The sequence below is a fragment of the Myiozetetes cayanensis genome, unplaced genomic scaffold, assembly GCF_022539395.1.
Source record: "Myiozetetes cayanensis isolate MyiCay16 unplaced genomic scaffold, myiCay2020 scf24, whole genome shotgun sequence".
Taxonomy (NCBI): Eukaryota; Metazoa; Chordata; class Aves; order Passeriformes; family Tyrannidae; genus Myiozetetes; species Myiozetetes cayanensis.
This window is the reverse complement of record NW_026087456.1, coordinates 7600918-7622326: the sequence shown is the minus strand read 5'-3', so window position 1 is coordinate 7622326 and position 21409 is coordinate 7600918. Positions and strand designations below refer to the sequence as shown.

Below are 21409 nucleotides of genomic sequence, written 5' to 3'. Positions count from 1 at the left end.
TCATCTTAGAATTTAATGAGAGAGTAGTGCTAATAGTGGAGTGTTTGTTCAATAATCATTCAGGGTCAAGATAGCAACAGAGATCTGCTTGATTAAGATAGCAAACAAAATGCTTATCACTATGCAGTGTGATGCTTGGGACAACAGCTCTGATTTGTTCCTGCCAACAGCCATAGAGATGCATCTTCTGTTCCGTGGCATTTATTATATACAAATTTTTTTTTTTTTTTTTTAAATCTTCAGTTGAAATAATGTGGTGGGTTGACCCTGGCCAGCAACCAAGCCCCCACCCAGTCACTCTCACCCACTCCTCAGCCAGCTAGAGAGAGAACTGGATGAGCAAAAGTGAGAACTCGTGGGTCGAGGTAGAGACAATTTAGTAAGTGAAGCAAAGCTTCATGCATAAGCAGAGCAAAATAAGGGATTTATTCAATACTCCCCATCAGCTGGTGGATGCTTGGCTCGTGCCCTGAAAGCAGGGCCTCAGTGCTCAAAAGAATTACTTGAGGTGCCAAAACACCCTAACTGTGAACATCCCCACTTCCTCCTCTGTTCCCTAAGCTCTCCTTTCTGAGCCTGTCATAAGGTAAGGAGTCAGTTCAGGCCATCTGCACCCACTGTGTCCCCTCCCAGCTTCCTGTGCCATCCCAGCCTGCTCACTGAGGAGGGACAAAGAGAGAGGAACTGCTGCAGGGTGAGCAGTGTTCAGCATCAGCCAAAGCACCGGTGTGTTAGCACTGTTCAAGTCACGAATCCAAAACACAGCACCGTGCGGGCTGCTGGGAAGAAAATCAGCTTCATCTGAGCCAGACCCACTAGCAAGTTATAAGCAACGAACTGCATTGAAAAGCAGCTTTGCAGAAATCTCTGAGGTTTTTTAGGCTCTTCTGCCAGTGTATTCCTAGTCGTGTACCTGTAGTTCTCCCTTGCAGATGGCGTCGTCAACCCTTTTGGAAGTATTCCCTAGATAACAGTCTACTTACTGTCTCACTGTTTGCTGGTACCCACCACTTCATCCCTAAATACCTTACATTTTCCAGTTCTTCTTACATTTAAAGACAACTTAGGTTTTAAATGTTTTTTTAAATTGTTCCAGTCTTCTATTAAGGATATTTCTTCATTTATTTTGTGGAGAATAGTACTGAATAACATATGGTAAGAATTGAAGCATTAAAAAGAGATAAATTTATGGAGTGCAGGAGTTCTAACTAATGAGAATTTTTTATAAATATCTGTTTTACCTGCTGGAAACAACTCTCAAAAGAGCTTTCCTTAACTGAGACTATCTTTTTCCCTACCTTTTTCCTCTTTCTTCTTTAGTTAATGGAATTTCTCTGTGGCCATCTTCTTATAGATGTTCTCTGGTACTTCTTGGTATAAATGAAATTATTCCCCAATGTAGCATTCAGTTGCCCTGCAAATATTAGTATAGCTTAGGTAATCAGAGCTTTGAGAATCTTCTTCTGAACTAGAACAGATCTGCCCGGTGTTGACATCTTTGAAAAGGTTGACTACTTGAAATTCAGTTTTGCCTGGGTGATCCTGCCATTTTCCAGAGAAAAGCAAAGTGTGACATTAACAATTTAACATTTTGTTACAGAACACTTATTATGAAATGACACCTGAAGTATTCTGTATTTCTACAAATTATTACCGAGGATGCATTTTGCTTTTGAATTCAGGGGATGATGTTGAATTTAATATTCATTCAGAAGTACTCAGTCCAATTTACAATGACAACCAAAAATAATGAATAATATATTTATATCATCCATTAATAACCATCCATCCATTTAAAAGTTTCATCCTAATGCATTCTGGAAATCTGCAAATTAATTATGCAAAACCCTGAATGAATATAAAATTGAAATGCTTAAGAATTTAAATGATGCAATTAAATGCTATTGCATGTAACTTGAAGTTATTTTCTTCTAATACTTACTCATCAATCTTAATTTCAGTACCACCATTTAGAAACAGAATCAGCTCCTGTATCTTGTCAAAATATTGGAAGTTTGAGCGAAGAATGTATTTGTATTCCTTTGATTACTTTATTTCCAGACATGAATTTAAAACCTTCATTTAAACAGAACTGGCCTTTTTAAAGACAGATTACAATGCTTCAAAATCAGGAGGGTGAGATCAGTGGTGTCAATCCTCATTCTTTAAAAAAACCCAACAAATCCCACAATGAGAATTGATCTCAAATCATAGCAACCTAAAAAAAATTCTCTTTAAACTCTGTAGCACTGGCAAATCAATCCATAGCTAGTGATGATTAAGATTTTCTAACCATGCTACCTGCTAAGTTCATATACAATATATACTTTTATTATTGTCATTTTTAGTTCCATAGCAATATCTTGCTTTACCACTTTCTATACCGTGCTAAACCTTGGAGTATGGATTTATGGCCACAGCAACGGCTCTGTAGCACCCTGGCAACATAAAACCAATTTCTGTGGAATTTCTGTGCTTCTGCTGTAACCTCAGAGGCTAAAGAGCCTGGAAAAGGATTTTTCCTGTTGCATTGCAGAGCTCTACTCCCATCCTTCCAGTTGTAGGTAAGGTACAGCTCTTCTCCCATGGGCTGTCTAAAGTACTGCTCTCAAAAAGTAGGAATTTTTGTTTTGACAGCTGGCACCCATCCTTTTCCTATGGCTGGTCTGTCTGTACATGCCTTGTCTTGACAATCAGAGAGTATACAGGAAAAAACAAAGTTTTGTAAATGATAATTGACACTGCATAATAATAATAAGAGGTCATACATGCTCTACCCTAGTTAAACAGTAGCACAAAGGTGCAGAAAATCCAAGCTGTTGAGTGCAAACATGACGTGTGCAGTGAAATCTTCAGATCTGTGTGTTCCTTGTATTAAATTTGTTCCTTTCACAGATTTAATACTTCAGGGTCAAAGGCAGGCATTCACCTTCTCTTCTGCTTATCTTATCCCTTGGGGATTACTCTCTACAAACATCAGCCTGAAAATCCAGGCTGAGAGAGGACTCTTGTCCATTGGAAAGGTTCTCACAGCAGTTGTTTAGCTGTGCTCCAGCTCACTGATATAAACTTTTTGCTTTAATAGTAGTGACATAGTTTTAAAATCCCTCACCCAGCTTCACAGTGTGGACTGGCAGGCAGCTCATGATGCTAAAAGACTGTCACCTTAATAAGTCACCTTTACTGAACAGGTCAACCTTGGAATCAAGTTTTCAAGACAAAACAACAGAATAGAAAGTAAAAGTTCAGGTGAAGACAAATGGTCGGCAGGATAGGCAAGGCTGAGACGTTTTTGGTAAAAAAAGTTTGAAAATATTTTGATTCAAAGAGCCTGGTTTAAACTCTGGGGAGAATGTTTTTTGTCGAGGATGAAAATATTGAAACAAGCACTTTGAAAAACAGCTTGAGAAGGATATCCATCTTATAAAAAAATAGTTAACTTTTTTTCTGTACTGTTTCCATTCTCTTTTCACATACAGCAGTAAAATACATAAATTACAGTAGTAAAATATCAAACCTGACAGTTTCCAAGCCAGATTTAAGCTAATGAAAAATGTGAAGAAAGTTATTTGAAAGTGAAGTAGGTTTGATTTTTTTTTTTAATTAAGTGGGTTTTGTCAAATCCTACTTATTTTTAGGTTACATTATCAAGTCATATGTTTCAAAGGCAAAAAACCTCATTAACTATTTTTCACATGTTCTTAAATAAAAACAGTCTAAATCCCTCAATGCAAACACTTTGACTATTAAGTTCTGACTGTAAAATAAAATTTTACATTAATACAAAGATTTCATGTGTGCATGTGTATCCACACATTATGTTTATTAAACAAAATCTAACAGTTGTTTGTTTGTGGTTTGTTTTTTTTTTTTACTTTAGTGAAAAGAATCTGATTTTATTATAATTGTCCTTCCATTTTGAAAGCAGTGAGTTCAGCAACATATAAAATTCTAAGAGCTATGTTGTTGCTGATCAAAAATGGAATGTCTTATCTTTCTCTTTCAGAGAACACTTACAGGAGCACTGAAACACGAGGGAAGAGGAAGCCCTTTTCTGATATATGGATGTTGACTGAACATGGCAGAGTAGCCTTGGACTCCACTGGAAAGGTAATCGATGTCCCAGTTTCAATCTTCCAGAAGTTCTGCCATCTCATCAGAAATACAGGAATAAATATTTAGCTTCCTTCCTCTTCTCCCCTGACACCACGACTTTCTGGATGCAGGGCGTTAGCCTCTGCATTAGTTTATTGATCCTTTAATGTAGGACCTGACTTGCTTCAGGGGCACCATAAATACAATATTGCAAAAGTCCTGCCATATCAATATTCATTTATTTTTATTGATTAGTTGCCACTTCTAAATTCCGGGTCCGGAATTAATGTATGCTGAATACCTACTTGGATTAATGAAGCAAAAATTGGCTCTAACAACCTGCACAAGCTACAGAAATGTTTTCGGTTACAAAGCTAATTATTTCTTTTTTTTTACAATCTGCAATTACTTTCATAATTTGACTTATCCTTGGAACATCACTGGAAGACACAGAATAATGAACCAAGAGCTATTTTTAAGCTCTCATTATTTACAATATCCTACAAGAACATCCTTACTCTAAGTCCTTATTTAAACACTGGAATTAGTAGGTGAATGTGACCAACTTAATACGTTTCAGAAGGTGAAATTTTAGAAGATTAATTTGAGGTGTTACGTTTTTTGTGACTGTTATGGCACACAATAAAAATACATTTATGTATGTGTCTGTTCCTCATACACACAGATACACTGTTAGATGAGCTCTAACACAAGGTAGGTGAATATATTCATGAGTACTTATTCTGAACCATGGTCAAGGTGTCATAGTTGGGCTTTCCATTTCCTCCTCTGCACAGCAAGTTTCTCTTCACAGCACTTGTTTTTCAGTTACCAGTCAATCTTTGTATATCTGACATTTGATTGTTATTGAACTGCATCTTTTGCAAAAGATGGGTTTTTTCCTTTCCTCCTTGGTAAATGTAATGTGGGCCTTGTTTTTTTTTCCCCTGAGAATTCCTCTCTAAACCTTAAGGTCTCCTAGTAAAATTTTCAAGACTGGGAGGGTATAAAAGCCCAGGGTTTCCTTTGTTGGAGGTCTCTCCCCTGAGACACCCAACTCTAGCTGTTATTTTTTTATTGCCCTATGATGAAATTATTTTAAGGATCAGGATGTGAAGACTCTGGTATGGGAAAACTGAGACCAAGCCGGTAAGGAAACCTGGTCTGACTGAGTGAATGGGGATTTGAGTTCCTAAGACTAATTTATTTTCATTTCAGAAATGGTGTATTTTTCCTTCACAGTATTTGTAAATGTCTTGGACTCTTCTGACTGACCTGAAGCCATTTGTCTTTTGAACACACTGCAAAAAGGCAGAGAATCATTTTGAATGAGAACCCAGAAGTTTGGGAGTGTGTTCATTTATCCCATCCGTTGGGCTGAAGTTCTGTAGGGTTTGTGATAAGGCAAATCTCTTATGATTATCATGAGAGCTTTTATTGTGCAAAGAAATAAAACCATCACACCTAAATTTAGTTTTATTTAGGTAGAAATCTCGTGGGAGACATTGAAGAATATGACTTAGGTTTTGTATACATGCATTTATAATATTACAGCCCATTTTAATGGACGTTTTTCCAGTGGAAGATAAACTTGGTTTTAAAGCTTAAATGGAGGAAAAACTTAGGTAGTTCCTATTTATTTATTTACATCTTTTTACTTATAATATACACTGTTTTATGCTATATTTTTATAGCTTTCAATGACAAATACAGAGACTGCCACAGGAAACTGTCCTTAGGCAGGACTCCCCAAACAAACCACTTCATGTCAGATAAGGATGTGGTCTTTCGACTTCTCAAATATCTTAGTAATTTGTGTGGTTATGACATCTAATCCTAGGTTACATCATTCATGCCTTAATACGTGGTATGATGTATTGTAGTGTAATGTGATTGATACAGCCTGATTTGCAGAGCTCTCAGTGACAAATGGGTTTGGAAAATGGGTGAAGAAAAGGTCATTTCTTCAATATTATTGTCAGAGTCTTTTCTACAAGAACAACTGGTTTAAAGGATTATCAAGAACTGAAGAGGATTTGCTGTCACATTAGATACAGGTCAAGAGTTTGTGAGTTTTTTAAAAAGTATTCAACATAAGTATTTTAGTGGTATTCTGTGTATAAGAGTGGGTTCTGCTTCTGTGTGGTATGAACTCAAATCTGGCCTGCAGGTGTAATTCAGTCACGGGGGAGAAGGATGGAGCTGTTCTTGCAGCAGCTTTGCAAAGCACAGATTCTCAACAGCCTCTGCTTCAAAGAGAGAATACCTGGATCCCATTCCCCCAAATACAAACTCAGTGCTCCTGTTCTGGCAACCTGCCTGTTTAGCTGATGGCCAGAGAGAACAGGGAGCTCTAATTCTTTCCCAGACACACACTCCCCTTTCAGCTGTCTCTTGTTCCTAAATCTTGGCTTGTTTTCAGAGAGAAAACTCCTGATTCCCTTCTAAATCTGTACTTGAATTTGCATCCCAAGAAAAAACAAACAAAAAAACCCCAACCAACCAAAACAAACAAAACCAAACCAACCATAGATAAATTAATTAAATCTCTCAATTTTGTCACAGTAATCTCTTTAAAGGAGGAAGTCCATGAACTCCTCACTGATACAGGTTGTACAGAGTTAAACTTTTGTTTTGAATTTCATCACTGGCCTGCTGAATAACATAAGGATTTGATTATCTCATGCCAGAGTTAACCTGTTTATAAAGCACTGATAAAGATGCTACTTACTTTGTGAAATGCTTTCAGAGAGAGGATTAGTTTGTATTACTGTCAGCAAACCTGCTTATATTAATCAAAACCCCAATCATACCATCAGTCACTTTAAATTTTGGGGTTTAATTCTTTAAATAATGCCAGTTATCTGTTGCTCTGCAGACAACACTATAGGCTGGGCACTGATGTGTCTCAGAAGCCACTCCATCTCTTCCCTGCATGTTGTGCTGTTCCTCCTCCCTCCTGTCCCTGAGTAATCCTCCTTTCAATTTTAGTGAGTCAGACAAATGTTTCCAAAACAATCTTTGAATGATGGCTTTGTAAGCAGCTAAGTGAAAAGGGAAATGTGCTGTGCAAAGCTTCTTTGTTTATTGCTTTTGCTGACTGGCTGAAAGTGAGGTCACAGTAAGCTCTGAGGGCTTGATATAAATGAATTTAACAGGAAAATACATCTTCAGAAAGATGGCACTGCAAAATGACACAATTACCAATCTCCTATACATACCTTTCATAGTTGTCATTAAAATGTGATTATAAATAAATGAAAATATACATGGCTTCCAGATTTATGCAACTCCAGCGTATTACTACTGTAGTTTTACATGAAAATAAATCAATCCAGCATCAAAATGAATGCATGAAAGCAAACAATTTGAGTTCCTGGGGTCATCACAACTTCTGGGAGACTGGGAGGTCTCTCAATGGCATAGAATTAGAAAACAGTGGCAACATTCTCTTAATGCTGGTGGCAGAAAGAGAGATGGATTTTCAGAGTCAAGAGTTCTGCCACGTGCTCTTTACACATGCTCGCTGATTCCTTTGGCTATAAATGCATTTACATCTGAGCAAAAATGATAGTCTCTTTTAGGAAGTTCAAGAGCCATGTTATCAAATGCTGTTTATATTGACCATAAATACAATCATAAAAAGTTTGGATAATATCTGCCACTCCTATGCCAGAATTCAGTAATAGTTTCAGAATAGCAATCATCATACATTTATGCAACTAGATTAGCCTTGGGCTCTGGAATTTCTGGCATTACTACCATTAACTTCTAATGAGCAATGTAAACGTACCTAGGATGACAAGAAAACCAGGGTTTGTTATTTTTTTATTGATGTGAGATTTTTTTGCCTTATTTTTCTTGGATTTTAGCATATGGTGTTATACAACCAATGTAGTGTGTGTAGGAAAGTAGGATGCATGTTGACACACTTTTTTAAGAACAAAAATTACTCAGTTACAGAGTGGAGATCAGAAGTCAAAAGTTGCTTCTGTATGGAGTGTGAAGAGTAACAATATTTTTGTGCTGGTCTATAGAAACCTGTGCAGAAGAAATAAAATTGGGATCTTAAGTATTTAAAGGTGGAAAAGGCAGTTCTGCTTTCCTGCTCCTCTGAATAAGCACTGAGCTGCTCTTTTATCCAAGAGAAATAACTTCCACAGTGATGCTGATTTTTTTTTCTTTGACATTTGCCACTACCAAGTGAGAACATCATTCTCTTTCATTGCTTGAAGTACTTATATACATTCTTCCAGTGATCTGTTTGCATGACTTCTGCTTTTCCTCTGAAGCTTGACCCTTTTCACAAGACCTGTATGGACTAATCTGCAATGAAAAAGTATCCCTGTCATTTTTCTGAGTCCTTACAAGCTTCTAACTTTTACCTGCACTGAGCCTTGTTGGTAAATGTGAAGCTGAAATACTATTTAGCAAATATTCCAATAGTGTAAATTTTTACTTATTATTCGAAATTACTATTAATAAGTTCCTGTTTGTGGGTGACAAAGAAAAAAAAAAATTGAAAGACAATTGGGGGGAAAAAAAATCAGCCAAGAAGGAGCAAAGTCTTGCTGACCTGTGCATTAAAATAGGAAGGTTCTGAGTGGTGGCCTCAGGCAGATAATTATATGTGGAGTGATGGGAGTAGACTACTGGAAATATAATTATAAAAAATTGATGAGTTGCTAACATAATGCTATAAAACATCAGCTGCATCAGTAGCTTTGAGAATACAGGAAACTTTGAAATATTGACACAAATATGCTTAGAGTGACTATAAGGGATCCAAATCAAAAAAGTGGGGAAAAAAGCTTCAAATAACAGGCAGATTAAACTGCTGGTAAAGTTCTTCTTTTAACTGAGCTGACTCTTATTAGACCGAATTCTTGTAAACAGTCTAGTGCATAAAAATAAAGCATAAGTGTAACTGGAACTACTTTTTGTAGCATAACATCTTTTATCTCAATGTAAGTTAAGGACAGTTTGAACGGTTGAAGTGGAATTTTTAAGAGGTGGAGTTTTGCCTGAATATAAGTTTCAATGCTAGAATGTCAGTGGTAAACAGCCTGAGAGAAGCAAACATTCTTGCAGACATTTCTTATGATTTTTGTTGGTTCTTCTTGTAGAGGGGGACCACAGAAAAAAAGTCCCTAAGGTTGCTCTGAACTGCTATAGCAAGATTAAATTGCGTTGTTATGTAAATGGGATGTGTAAAATTTATAGGTCCTTGCTCACACCTTTCACATATCCAGACAACAGTTTCCTCATATCATTTACAAGGCTAAGGCACAAAGTACCCTTACAGTGTTATAATTGTTACAAAAAGTGTTACATTTTTATTATAAGTTTTATCTACTTGGGTTTTTTATGGTGTAGTTAAGCTACAAGAGTAGGAGACCTGCTGCCTTTGCATGTGCAGGAACAGATCAAAGTAATTTAAAAAGCAGTATTTGTATTTAATTTCATTTGCTTTCTCTGACTTACCGGTATTCAGTCTTGGTTTTTACTCATACTTACTGACACACCATCAGCAAGCAGTCCACCACACATCTCCCCAGCCTTGTAGGCTCCAAGGAAACGACTCCACTGCAAGGACTTTCTCCCTGAAATGAGCAGCAGTGTGAAGGCTGTACCACAGCTGCCCAAGGAACAGGGATTTAGCCATTATCCCACCCTTCTTGCTCTCTCCTGGCTTGCCACAGGTTCCTGCCTTTATCCTGGCTGTCAAAGCTGCTGAAAGAAAATTGGTTCTAGAGAGGGATTTGTGCCTTCTGGGTACTTGGCATGAGGCAGAGAATTCTGTCATTCCTGGACAGCCTAGACATCAGCACAGCAGAGGGATTGATCTGCTGGGGCTGGCTGTGAGCTGTTCTATTGATAAGGATATCAGCAGTCAAACTATAACCACAGTTGTAATGTTTTGATAACGTTGGAATCCAAATAATGACCATTTGAAAGGTGCTTTTTCAAAGAAGGATTCCCTCCTCCCAGGGTCTCCGTGCGGAGAGTTTATCAGGTGTGCTGCTTGCTTAGGAAATTGTTCATGTTCCCTTCTCTCTGCCAATTTAAAGTGTACACAGTGACTGAAATAGAGCAATCAACGTTATCTAGAGAACTGGCCTACTTCTGTTTCTCTTGGAGCAAGAGAAAAGAGAGGGGAAATCAGATAAAAAAAGCAGTGTTTTTGTTAGATACAGTGTATATAAAAATTCTTTTTCATTTAAAGACATCAGCCGTGACTGTAACTTGGGATACTGCCTGGATGGATCCTGGTGGATGTAATTGGGGAATTTTTTCATGCCACACTTGTGGCATTAGGAGTAGCTGTACTTCTTGGCACTGTATCACAGCACATTAAGTAAGTTCAGGTTACCTGTAATCTTTGTATCACAAATGATCCAGCATGGGTCATAAATTCTGTAAATTTGAGGTTGCCTAAAATAGAGAGTTAAATAATCAGTCATTCTCATAACCTGATCTAGGCCAGGTAATCACAAAAAAGGAGCTGTGACAGGAACTAAAGGAAAATATGGTTCATTTAATCTTTTATAAATTGATAAACTCTTGCAGCTTTAAAGGAATGACCCTTTCAAAGCAAAACAATCAAATCCATCTCTTGTCAGTTTGGGGGGATTTATAATTGCAAGCGGATGATTTTTTAGTGATACTGTCAGTCTGCTTTTCAGATCAATGCCAATGAAATATTTTGTTTACGATTTAACCTCCATTTCCCCTAGAATTTGTGACTTTTAATACCAAAAGTAGTTATGTCCGACTCTATCGATCCACTGGTAAATTAAATGGCAAACAAAAGCAATTGTATTATTTCATTGAAACGCTCTCAATAGGGAGCAAAATTCTTTATTAAAACAGGATATGTTGCACTGAAATGAAAAGAAAGTTTCATTTCAAGAGTGATCTTTTTAAAAAGCAGAGAAAGATCTTCACATAGGCAGATTTATTTGATGGGAATAGTACAAAGGTAATAAAACTGAAATTGTATATTGAATTTCTTTTCCTTTGTATAAAGACAAAAGACCCAAAAAGAAGGTGTAAAACTTACCTAAAATTCACATGTGATAAATTTATTCCAACAATGTATTTTTGTTTTTCTACAAGTAGTTAATGAATAACTTTTCTATTTGGAATTATTGGGTTTATGTATTTTTATTTCCTGCCAAATCCTCTGAAATACTGTGTATAAATATATATTCTTTATTAGTTACATATTCCCAGTGAGAGTGCTGTCATATAAGGATGTAGTGAACAGTTGGGTAAAGAGTTTCAGAAGAAGGGGAAGGGCAATCTGTTTAAAAGTAAACATCTTTAAGAGGGCATTTCCAGTGTGGAATAAGTTAATATTTCAGCCACGTAGCAGATCAGAGAACCAGAGACTCCTTCAGTTTGGAAAAGACCTTTAAGATTATCAAGTCCAACCATTACCCCAGCACCGCCAGTCCCACCACTAAACCATGACCCCGAGTGCCACATCTACACATCTTTTAGATGACTCAGGGCATGGTGACTCTCAGTAAAATAAGGACACTCACATAAAGATTTATTTTTATGTGGCATGATAATTCTATAAAAAACCTAATAGTTAACAAAGAAATTAGTGTATTTTGTAGTAAATGGTGATTTTTAAGTGTTTTCTTGATCACACCGACTTGAAGCACTTGAATCAGTACCGCCCTCTTAACAAATTTCCAGAGTCAGATTTGTGCAGCTTGCAAAATTTAGAGTTTCCCCATCTCTAAATATTTTCTCCAAGATGGCATTGGCTATTTAAACTTGAGGCAACATGAGAAAATTGCTATTTTTATGATAAAACTCAACCTACTGCAAATAGGGCATCAGGTATCATTTTAAAAGTAATCATCTGCCTGTGTCTCTGCGAGCAAAATTATTGATGCAATGAATAAAAGCACCGTTGCATAAATAACACATTTGTATATCCTACATTTTAGATTCTTTTCCCTTTCAGGGGTATGTTTTTCAACAGAAGCATTTATGCAGAGAGCTCACATTTCAGGAGTAGGTATAGTCTATTGGTTTATTTTCTTTTGCTTCTCATTGTCACTTGTTCATGCTGATAAATCCCTGTTTTGTATAGCACGAGGATGAGAACATGACTTGGAAACTTGTGACTCTGCCCAGCACTATGACAGGAGGAAATGAAAATTTGTTCTAGCTGTGGTTTTGATGTGAATGATAAAGCCAAAAGAAGGAACAGGATTGCTGTTTTACGGAAAATTTCTGATTTTTTTTTTTTTTTGGTCTAGATCTGCGTAAAGTTGCAATTTCAAATATTCTTATTAATTGAGAACATGTAGAATTCTGATTCAAATCCACCAAAACATGTAATGAAGCAGCCCCTGCTGCTTCATTGGCATTCTTTTCAGCTTTCCTGCTGCTGTTGGCACAGGAGCTGACAGGAATACCAATGTCACTGAGCAGGCAGGTTGTTCCCAAAATCTATAATTCTGGGCAGTTTATCCCAAAATGACCACATTCTAATCCACACTCTTTCATTTGAAGCTGCAATCTTGAAAGTCTACCCACTTTTTTCTCTCTTCCTTTTTTTTGGCAGAAGGGGACTGTACTTTGAGAAACACCAGCGTTCAGATGGATTGACTGGATAGAATATATTGTGCTGTTCCATGATCACAGAGCTCAAACTTCTGCCATTAACAAGGGTTAATGCCCTTCAGGGTTTCAACAAGGTTGTTTAGAACCCTTCCTGACATCAACAGATTTTATCGGTGTCACTGATGGAGTGAATTGCCTTTGCTTAAGGCTCCCCTGGTTTCTGAACTCCAAGTCATTATAATGCAAAATATACAAGCACTGCTCAGGATTTGGAGATTCTTGTATCAGAACATGCAAATTTTCATTTATTTTTATCCTCTGCAGTGAACCCTTTGTCTCCAGTGAGAGAAAGAGCAAAGGTGGTGGCTGAGTGCCACCTGAAAACAGCCACCAGCCTGTTAATGTCATTTGCTCATATCCATGCCCCAACTCTGCCTCAGTCCACAGAGGCCACCTCATCTAACCATATTTTAAATATTCATCTTCTCTAGCGTTCTGTGGGTTGTGGTTGCTCTGTGTTCCTTACTGGCAGGTACCTGTTTGCTGAATTAGATTTCAGAGAAAAACTGTAAGACCTGTAGCAAAAAATAGCCTAGTCATTTTTGCAATCAGTCTCCCCACCTCTTAACAGAAACAAATTTAGTGCTGCTTCAGTGTAGGGAGAATCTTTTTTAAGAAGAAGCCTGTTACCAAAATAAGATTAAAATTCACATTTTGACTGTAGGTCCTTCTGGTTGAGAAATAGATTATTAAAGTACTTTTAATTATAAAAATCACTTAGGTTTCTTGCACTACAAAAAAATAATATTTTAGAGGGTTGGGCAGTATACACTCAGCAGGAGAATTCACATGGATTAATCTGCCCACTGGAATGCCAGTCAGCCAATTTGATTCTTTCAGTGCCTTATCAAGTTCTGATGTGCTTAGTACTGAGTTTGACTTATCATCAAAGTTCTGTAAGTTAAGTGGGATTGATACTCTTCTAACAGCTCCACTTGTTTTTCTTTTTCCTTTCTTTAATTAAATAAGAGAGTTAGTGAAATTGCATTTTCTATCTTTGCTGTGCAGGCCCACAGAGTAGGTATAAAGCTGTCTTTGATGTGCTATGAGCTCATGATTTTAATCTAGCCAGATGAATTGCACACCTATATATTTTATGACAGTCACAGTAACCAGCCTACAGGAGCTGCTTGGGGAGCATAAATTAGCCATATGCCAGGGTGTTTCATTAACAAACATCTTAATATGAGCATTGATCTCGCTGAATGCGGCACCTCAGCTGTAATAACAATGTTCAAGTTGCTCTGTTATGCTTAGATGTGCATTTTCCTTTTCAGCAGATAGTAGAGTTATTGAGCCTTCAGCAAATAAACCATGTAAGAAGCAGCTGAGTATGTTAAGAGCCAGTTCCTGGTCTGCTGTAAATTAGTATGGATTTGCTGACTTCAGATGGGAGGTTCCTGCCATCCCCGTCCATATGAAAATCCAGGCGCAGTGGCAAGCAAAGAGCCCCATCAGCTCAGATCACACTGTGAGGCTCCATGCTCTGCTCAGCGTGGCAGCTGCAGTTGAAAAGAAAATATCTGTATGTAGGCAGGACTTGAAAGAGCTGCAGAGCAGTCTGATAGCGCTCAGGTAATGCTCTGTGAGTTGGGAGCACTATCAGAGGCCATTCAGAGCAGCAGCATATTTGTAATTTGTGTGCATCACGCTTGGCTACGGTGGGATCCGAGACAAAATGCCTCTGTTAGCTGAATGCTAACCTGCTCTGATCCTGTGCCATTGACACTGGTGTAGACATAGATACACACATCTTATCCTTAAATATAAGACTGATATTTTAATAATTAAAGCTATAACATTTAAAAATAAGCAGGATGCTCAATAGCTCAGAATCCATCTGTTAAAATCAAAGATGCAGTAGTTTATAGTATGAAATTCTTATGTGCAATTTTCAAAAGGGTGATTTCATGACTAATAATTAACACTTGAAGTTAGATAAACTGAAATAAGGAACATGCTCTAATTTTTAAAAGTAAGAGGTAATTGCCTATTAAGGGTCAGGGAGCAAGAAGAAATTCCTTCACTACTAACATTTCACAGGTTGCTTGGAGGTAGATGATGAGCTTCCATCAAGGAAATCATCATCCTTCTTTCTTTATGCCCTCTGTAGACCTTGATAGTGGATCACAGGACTTAGCAGGGACATTTATAGCTCTTCAAGACAGATGGAAGCAAAGCTGTGGATTTGGTAGCAAGTATTGTAGCCAACACAGGAGAATCCATCACTTGAATAAGTGAGCAGCCTATTCTTACTTCCCATTCTCCTCAATAAGGGCTTGACAGACAAGAATTCATGCTATGTGGTACCTAAACTATAAAAAGTTTACTGGAGCTATTGGTGAGTAATGGAGCTTTGGTTTGCACTATTTCCTGTGGTGTCCAATGCTCTGCACGTTACAGTTCTGTTCCCCTGAGAGCAGACTTTGCCAAGATGGACCAGTTGGCTGACATATATTAGCAAATCCACCCTTTCCTCTATAACTAAGAAGACAATCAGGCATAGATTTTATGTCTTAAAAATAATACAGTGTGTTAAATGCTGAAATATTACAGCTTGGCTTTAAGAAAAGAACATTAAAATATTTCCTTATGTGAGCATGCACACGCTCACCTGAATTTATTTTCAATGTTCCTCACGAAGATAAATCTCTTGCCACATTCAGAGCTCTTCAACAGTTACAGTTTTCTAAAAAATCGATACTTATTCCAGAGAAAGCAGCTGGATTGGGAATGGGATCATTTCATTTCTTGAAATCAGAATATGAAATCAGTTAGTTGCAAAATAATATTTACCACTTAATGTAACCTCTATTTCTTCTTTCTGCTGGGCTAACTTTTTAGCTCTGAATTTTCATGCAGATAACTTTTGTTTGATTCCTTACTGGAGTCTATTCTCCAGTTAATGTGCTGTGTCATGAACTTAAGGACATACACAATCAATTGATTTTCATTATTTTTCAAATAGTGGGAAAAAAGCCTAAGTAATATTCAGCCTGAAAATTTCTTTTTAATTTTACCTTGCTTATTCTGATATGCTTCCAAACATCACAACTCAGTTGCATATCAAGGTATTCTCAACATTACATAAGAGGCTACTAACAGTTTGGAGGCATTTTTAAATTATCATTCAATAACTTAGAATAATTTTACAGGGATATCAGTGTTTCCATGATTTCTGAACCTGATACAATGGAATACATTCTAGAGTTGTTAATCCAGTTTTGCAGATGAATAGAAATTAAAAATAATATTTTTAACTGTCTTTTACACCCCATAATAATTCATGTTCATCATATTATCTGGGAAGTTGGCTGGAAGCAAATAGTCAATTTTGTATTAATTTGTGAACAGGCAGCGTTAGCAATTGCAAATGATGCTAATGATGCAAATGTAAAAAATGCTTGTTATAAAATTAAAATCTCTGACAGTGTACCAATATTGGATTTTGAAATATTCCCAATGCAGCTTCACTGGTGTCTTAAAAATGATCTAGCACAGATTATTGCCCTTTCAACTGTAATAACAGACTAATCATTTGAAATATTTGCTGTTCCCCTCTATAATTTCTTCTATGCTACAGGAGACCTGTTGGTGAATTTAGAAGGGAAAAAACCAATCTTGTTGGGTTTTCTGTCACTCCAATCTGATTAACATGAGCAACTGGTTTTATTTTTCTCTAGATGTTATTATGCCACTTTACACAAAAACATTTTATAGATACAAAAATGTTTGAAGAATTCTGTTCTTTAATGTTATGCTGGAATTGGTTTTATGTTCTTTCATGTTTTATATCTGAAAGGCAGGATGAGCAGTTGAGAAGATTCAAATAATGGATTTGTGTTTCATTAGTAGTTTATCCTTATAGACTAAGTTTCTTCAGACTGAATTTTATACTGAAAACAAGGTGCAAGTCAACAAAACATTGGTTAACATTGCTTTGAAAAAAGTTTAGTTGATTCATTCATCCCTTTACTCATTCAATGACTGAAAAAACTATTTCCCTTAAAATGATGGGTATGTGATAATCTAATGAGGAGAGTAATGTACTTCCATTTTAGTTTCTCATTGCAAAAGTAGAAATAGAAGGAATGGAGGAAAAAAATAAATTTAAGTTTATGCTTCATTTTGGTTTCTGAGCACTGGGGGAAAATCCATTTAAAATTTTAATTTTGCCTTTTTTCCCCCTTCCTTTCAGCCCTTGAAGGAAATACTTACTTCTCCAGCCAGCAGGTAAGCAATAAATATTCTTTTAGAATTGAGGAGGCAATATAATGGGTCTGTAACTGCAGCTGTCTCCATCTGTTGTATTTTCCTCATTTTACATTATAATTTTCCTTTAGTATGGAGTTGCTGTACTTTTGCTTTCTGATCACACCCCTTCATTCTGGATAGCATCTTGGATAGGAAGACAGATACAGCTTGTGCTGGAGATAAAAATCCTGTCTATGCTTCCTTTTTGAACCCTGAGAGCAATTTCTGGAAATTTATTAGTTTCTTTAATACCAGTTTTTAGTCAGTCAAACTTGCAAACAGACTAAGGAGGCAAAAAAAAAAAAAAAGGATACAGTGTAGTAATATTAAATAAAATCAAGAGAATATTGAGACTTACCAAACTAATAAAGTGATTTTAACTGAACTTTGTAGTTCATTTTCTATAGAAGTTCCTATGGCCTATCAGCAATACCCTGTGTTGTTTTGAGAGTTCTCTAAGGTTCAAGAAAAACAGCAAAGCCAGAAAAGATCAGGGGGGGTTAAACTGCAGGTTTTCCTTTTATTCTAAAAGTTAACAAGTGAATGCTTCTCATAAATTTCTGTGTTACTTTGTTAAGCAATATCAAATGAATAACCATTTTTTCCTGCAAATCTTTAAAGAGAAATATAGAGAATTTTAAAACTATTTTCTTATACCATTGAATGGTATGAGGTCTGTCATGTGAGGAGTGCTGGCAGACTCGGTGTATCAAATCTGACCTATCAGTGAGTGGTTTGCTGGGAATTTGTTGTAAGGAAAAGTGAATACAAGGGAAACCAACCAGTAGTATTTTCTAGGAGAATAATGAGTTCTAGGATTCACAGGAGAATTGTGATCTTAAATTCTTACCTGTGGGAAGTTGCCACTTCTTTGTGTGTTGTGATTTACCTTGACATTTTCTCAGATCTGTACTTGTTACCGGTCCTAAAATCCCCAAATGGCAAATAATATTTTTAAGCCATTTTTCTGTTAGAAAGATGAAAGAGGAAACCTTTCTGCATCACACAGATTAGGGATAGGAGTGCTAAATAACTCTACAGCCCTTCAAAGTTCACTCTTTGAGCTTTCCTTACCAATAAAAGGAACTTTGCTGGTATTCTCAGTAAAGCTGCCCAAAAATTATATCGATGCAGATATAAGTAAGTACTATTAATGCTTTAATCCTCTCTCAGAACTCAACTTTCATAATCTGCAGGTGAAGTAGCACCATAGGAAAAAAAAATGCAGATTAGAGTTATGGCTGGAAATTTAAGCTTTGAAATAAGGAGGTTGTTGGCAGATACACTGAGCTTCAAAGGTAATGTACTCAGTGCTGGGAAGCTGGCAGCTGAGATTTCAATGAAAGATGAGGAGAAAATGATATCAAATAATATGATCTCTATATACTTTTACAACACAAGCACAAATAAAAGATTATTCTCTGATATTACAGTGTGAAGTATAAAAGGTAAAGCTGAATACAATATTCTGTCAAGTAAACAGGCAGAGGAGACAATCTTACCTGAAACCAATGTATCAGAAGGCTCAGGTGGTGTTTCAACTCTGTAGTGTTTGGAGAGATCAAGGTTCTCCAGCCACATTCCTGTCCTTTCCAACATTACCAGAACCAAACAGAAAAAGAACTACAGCACGTAACATCTAAAAGTATTTAAATATATTATTGCCTTAGAGGTACTTCTGTGTTAATAATTGAGAATGACAAAAACACTTGAAGGAGAAATATTCAGAAAGATACCCTCTGTTCAACTCTTAAAATTAGTAATATTGCTTCACACCAGGGTTTGGGAACTACAGGTTTCACTCTAAATGATGCTGTGAGTGTGCTCTGTAGTTCTCTGGGAACTCAAGGAGTAGTAAACAAAACTCTTCTTCACCAATCTGCAGATAGGGTTGGCAAGTGACTGGTGAGGTCTGCTTGCTGACGCCTCATCAGCCTGATTACAAGAGGTCAGAGGAGGGACAGCATAAACTGATAATTATTTACATACAATGTGGCAGGATAATTGCTTGGGTTACACTGTCTGTCAAGGGAAGTGTTGAAAGGGCTTGAATGGCAGTGAATATTCTCATGGATACGTTTTTTCCCTTAAGGATCTGAATCAAAGCACATTAAAGTCAGGGACTGATGCATTTCGGTAGGTTTGGTATCAAGATCTGAAAAGTGCAGGGTGCCTGAATTTATCTTTCTTTTTTTGGAGGGAGTGCAGAGCACACTCTAAACAGTTTATCTCTGATATGGTCCTCATGAAAGGGGTCGTGTGTTTGCTCTGCAATTCCCTTGTTCCTTCAAACTGCTCTGCACATTTCCCCATGCATTATATCCATTGATTTGTTTATTACTTCACAAATGGAGCGTTGTCTTCTCTACAAGGGTTGCCATTTGCAGAGAATCTTTCTTCTCACTGTATTTCTCTCCTATTTCCTTAAGCACCACACCTACCTGCTGTGTTGGAGCCAGACCACTGCCTCCCATCACAAAGGTAAATTAATGCCTTGAAAGTGCGTTATGTCTCTTCCTTACAGTCTTAAAAGAATGTGCATTGATCTGTGTTTTTTTTTTTTTTCTCACTAAACCACTTATAAAGATGGAGTTTAATGTTTGCTTGGCAGTGCTTCTGGAGACAGATAGGATGTGGGCTTGTACAGATTCAGAATATTTTGAGCAATTGAATCCACTTTGGCTTTAGATAAAGGCACATAATGTGATGAATTTGGAAATGTTCATTCCTATTTTTAATTTAAATTAATATTTCTAAGTTAAATATAAGGTAATGTAAAAAGCTGTAACATCTATCATTTAGAAGACAGGAATGAAAAACATGACCTATAACAGAGGTTCCTTCTGCAAGCAAACTGCAAGGAAAAATCATGTCAGTTTGATGTAGCCTTCACAATTGACATGTGAGCATTCCTAAGTAATCACGCTTTTAACTGTTCCTGAGTTGTAGCACTGAGATCCAAAAGACTGGGATGCAAGTAGGTGTAGCTATTTTGCAGGATATTTGAAAATACCTTATTCTCATGCTCTTAAATGAATAAAGTATTTAATGAAAGAATGAGTTTTACTCGGGAAAAAAAAATTAAAGTATTTACTGAAATAGAGTTTATTACTGAAAAAGCATTCTCCTCTTGATAAATGCACAGTTGTCTTCTTACCAGCATACAAGAAAGCACTCAGAGCATTCCTATAAGCTATCAGTGACTTCATTGAAATGGACAATGAAAACACTCCTGGTTCAACTCCTGTAAATAATGTTTTTAGTAAGAGTAGGGAGACAGGTGAAACTGGAAGAGTTACAAGAAAAGCTATTTATTAGCATTCATGTCACAGATGGTTGTCTGTGTGGATGACATATTAGAGAACAATGTTTTCTTTCCTTGGAACATCAAAATCCACATGCAAGTGTAAAAGAGGAAAGCATTCTAATTCTCTTTATTTACCTCTACTGACAAAACTTAGCTTTTGATGATCTGAGCAGTTTTAGAGTTAAGGATTGATCTCCGAAATTAGTAAATTCAAGGAGATTCAGATTTTTCAGCTGGCACATTCTGAAAGATCGGGTCATACAATAGCATGGTGCAAATCCTCAAACCATCTCAGTAGAAAGTTGTGACAGATACTACCTCTTCCCTCCCTCTAACACCAAACATCTCATGGCAAGCACTGTGTGAAACAGAGAACTTTCCTGGGTTAGTCTGATTTGTGTTTATCCCTAATGGCAGCTGCTAAAGTGCCTTGGCTAAATAAACCATCAGTGTTTATTTAGGTAAGAATGGATCCAGATCTGATCTTCTGTTCTTTTGGATGTACTTGTCATGTATTTGCTGTTTTAATTATTCAGTCCTTGCAGAGAATTTTTAATGAACAGAATTTTTACAGATTAGTTCTTTTTTTTTTCTTTCTTCTTCTTCCTGGTGTGAAATATTCTTAAATTAGACCCATTAAAAATCTAATGTATTGCTGAGAGTGCACATGCTAGAATTCTTTTTCCCCACTAATGTGAAGTGGGAAATATCCTCAACTACTCCCCAGCTTACAAAGCAAAATATAAGTGTACAAAACTATAATAAAAGGAATCTGGCTGCAGAAGGCTGTAATAAAAGGATGATAATTGAAATCAAGCTGCATATCACCATGACAAGTAATTCCTAACTGAATTCCCTGATTCAAACTCTGCTGTCCTTTGGAAGACAAACAAGGCATTGAAGCTGCCCTGAAGGCTCTGTGTTGACAATGCACTGGTGGTAGAATTTCACTCAGGAGTAGGGACCTTCTGAAGTGTGAGACTTACATGAATCAAAGCCATGCTTGTGGTGCAAATTCTGACATCTGTTTCCCTCCTAACTCCACATATTAAATCCTGCTGTTAAAAAGAAAAACTGTTTATTGGCAACCAGTACTGTCTTCCC

At 36.8% G+C, this 21409-nt stretch overlaps 1 long non-coding RNA gene across 1 annotated transcript; it reads right to left on the bottom strand.

The window, feature by feature from the left end:
- Positions 1-1398: 1398 nt before the first annotated feature.
- LOC126642738 (uncharacterized) lies at positions 1399-18518 on the bottom strand. The gene is made up of 3 exons (XR_007629519.1): positions 18501-18518; positions 17849-17923; positions 1399-1414 (listed from the first exon to the last, which is right to left on the bottom strand). It is a non-coding gene; the product is annotated as an uncharacterized LOC126642738 (long non-coding RNA).
- Between the last annotated feature and the right edge of the window lie 2891 nt (positions 18519-21409).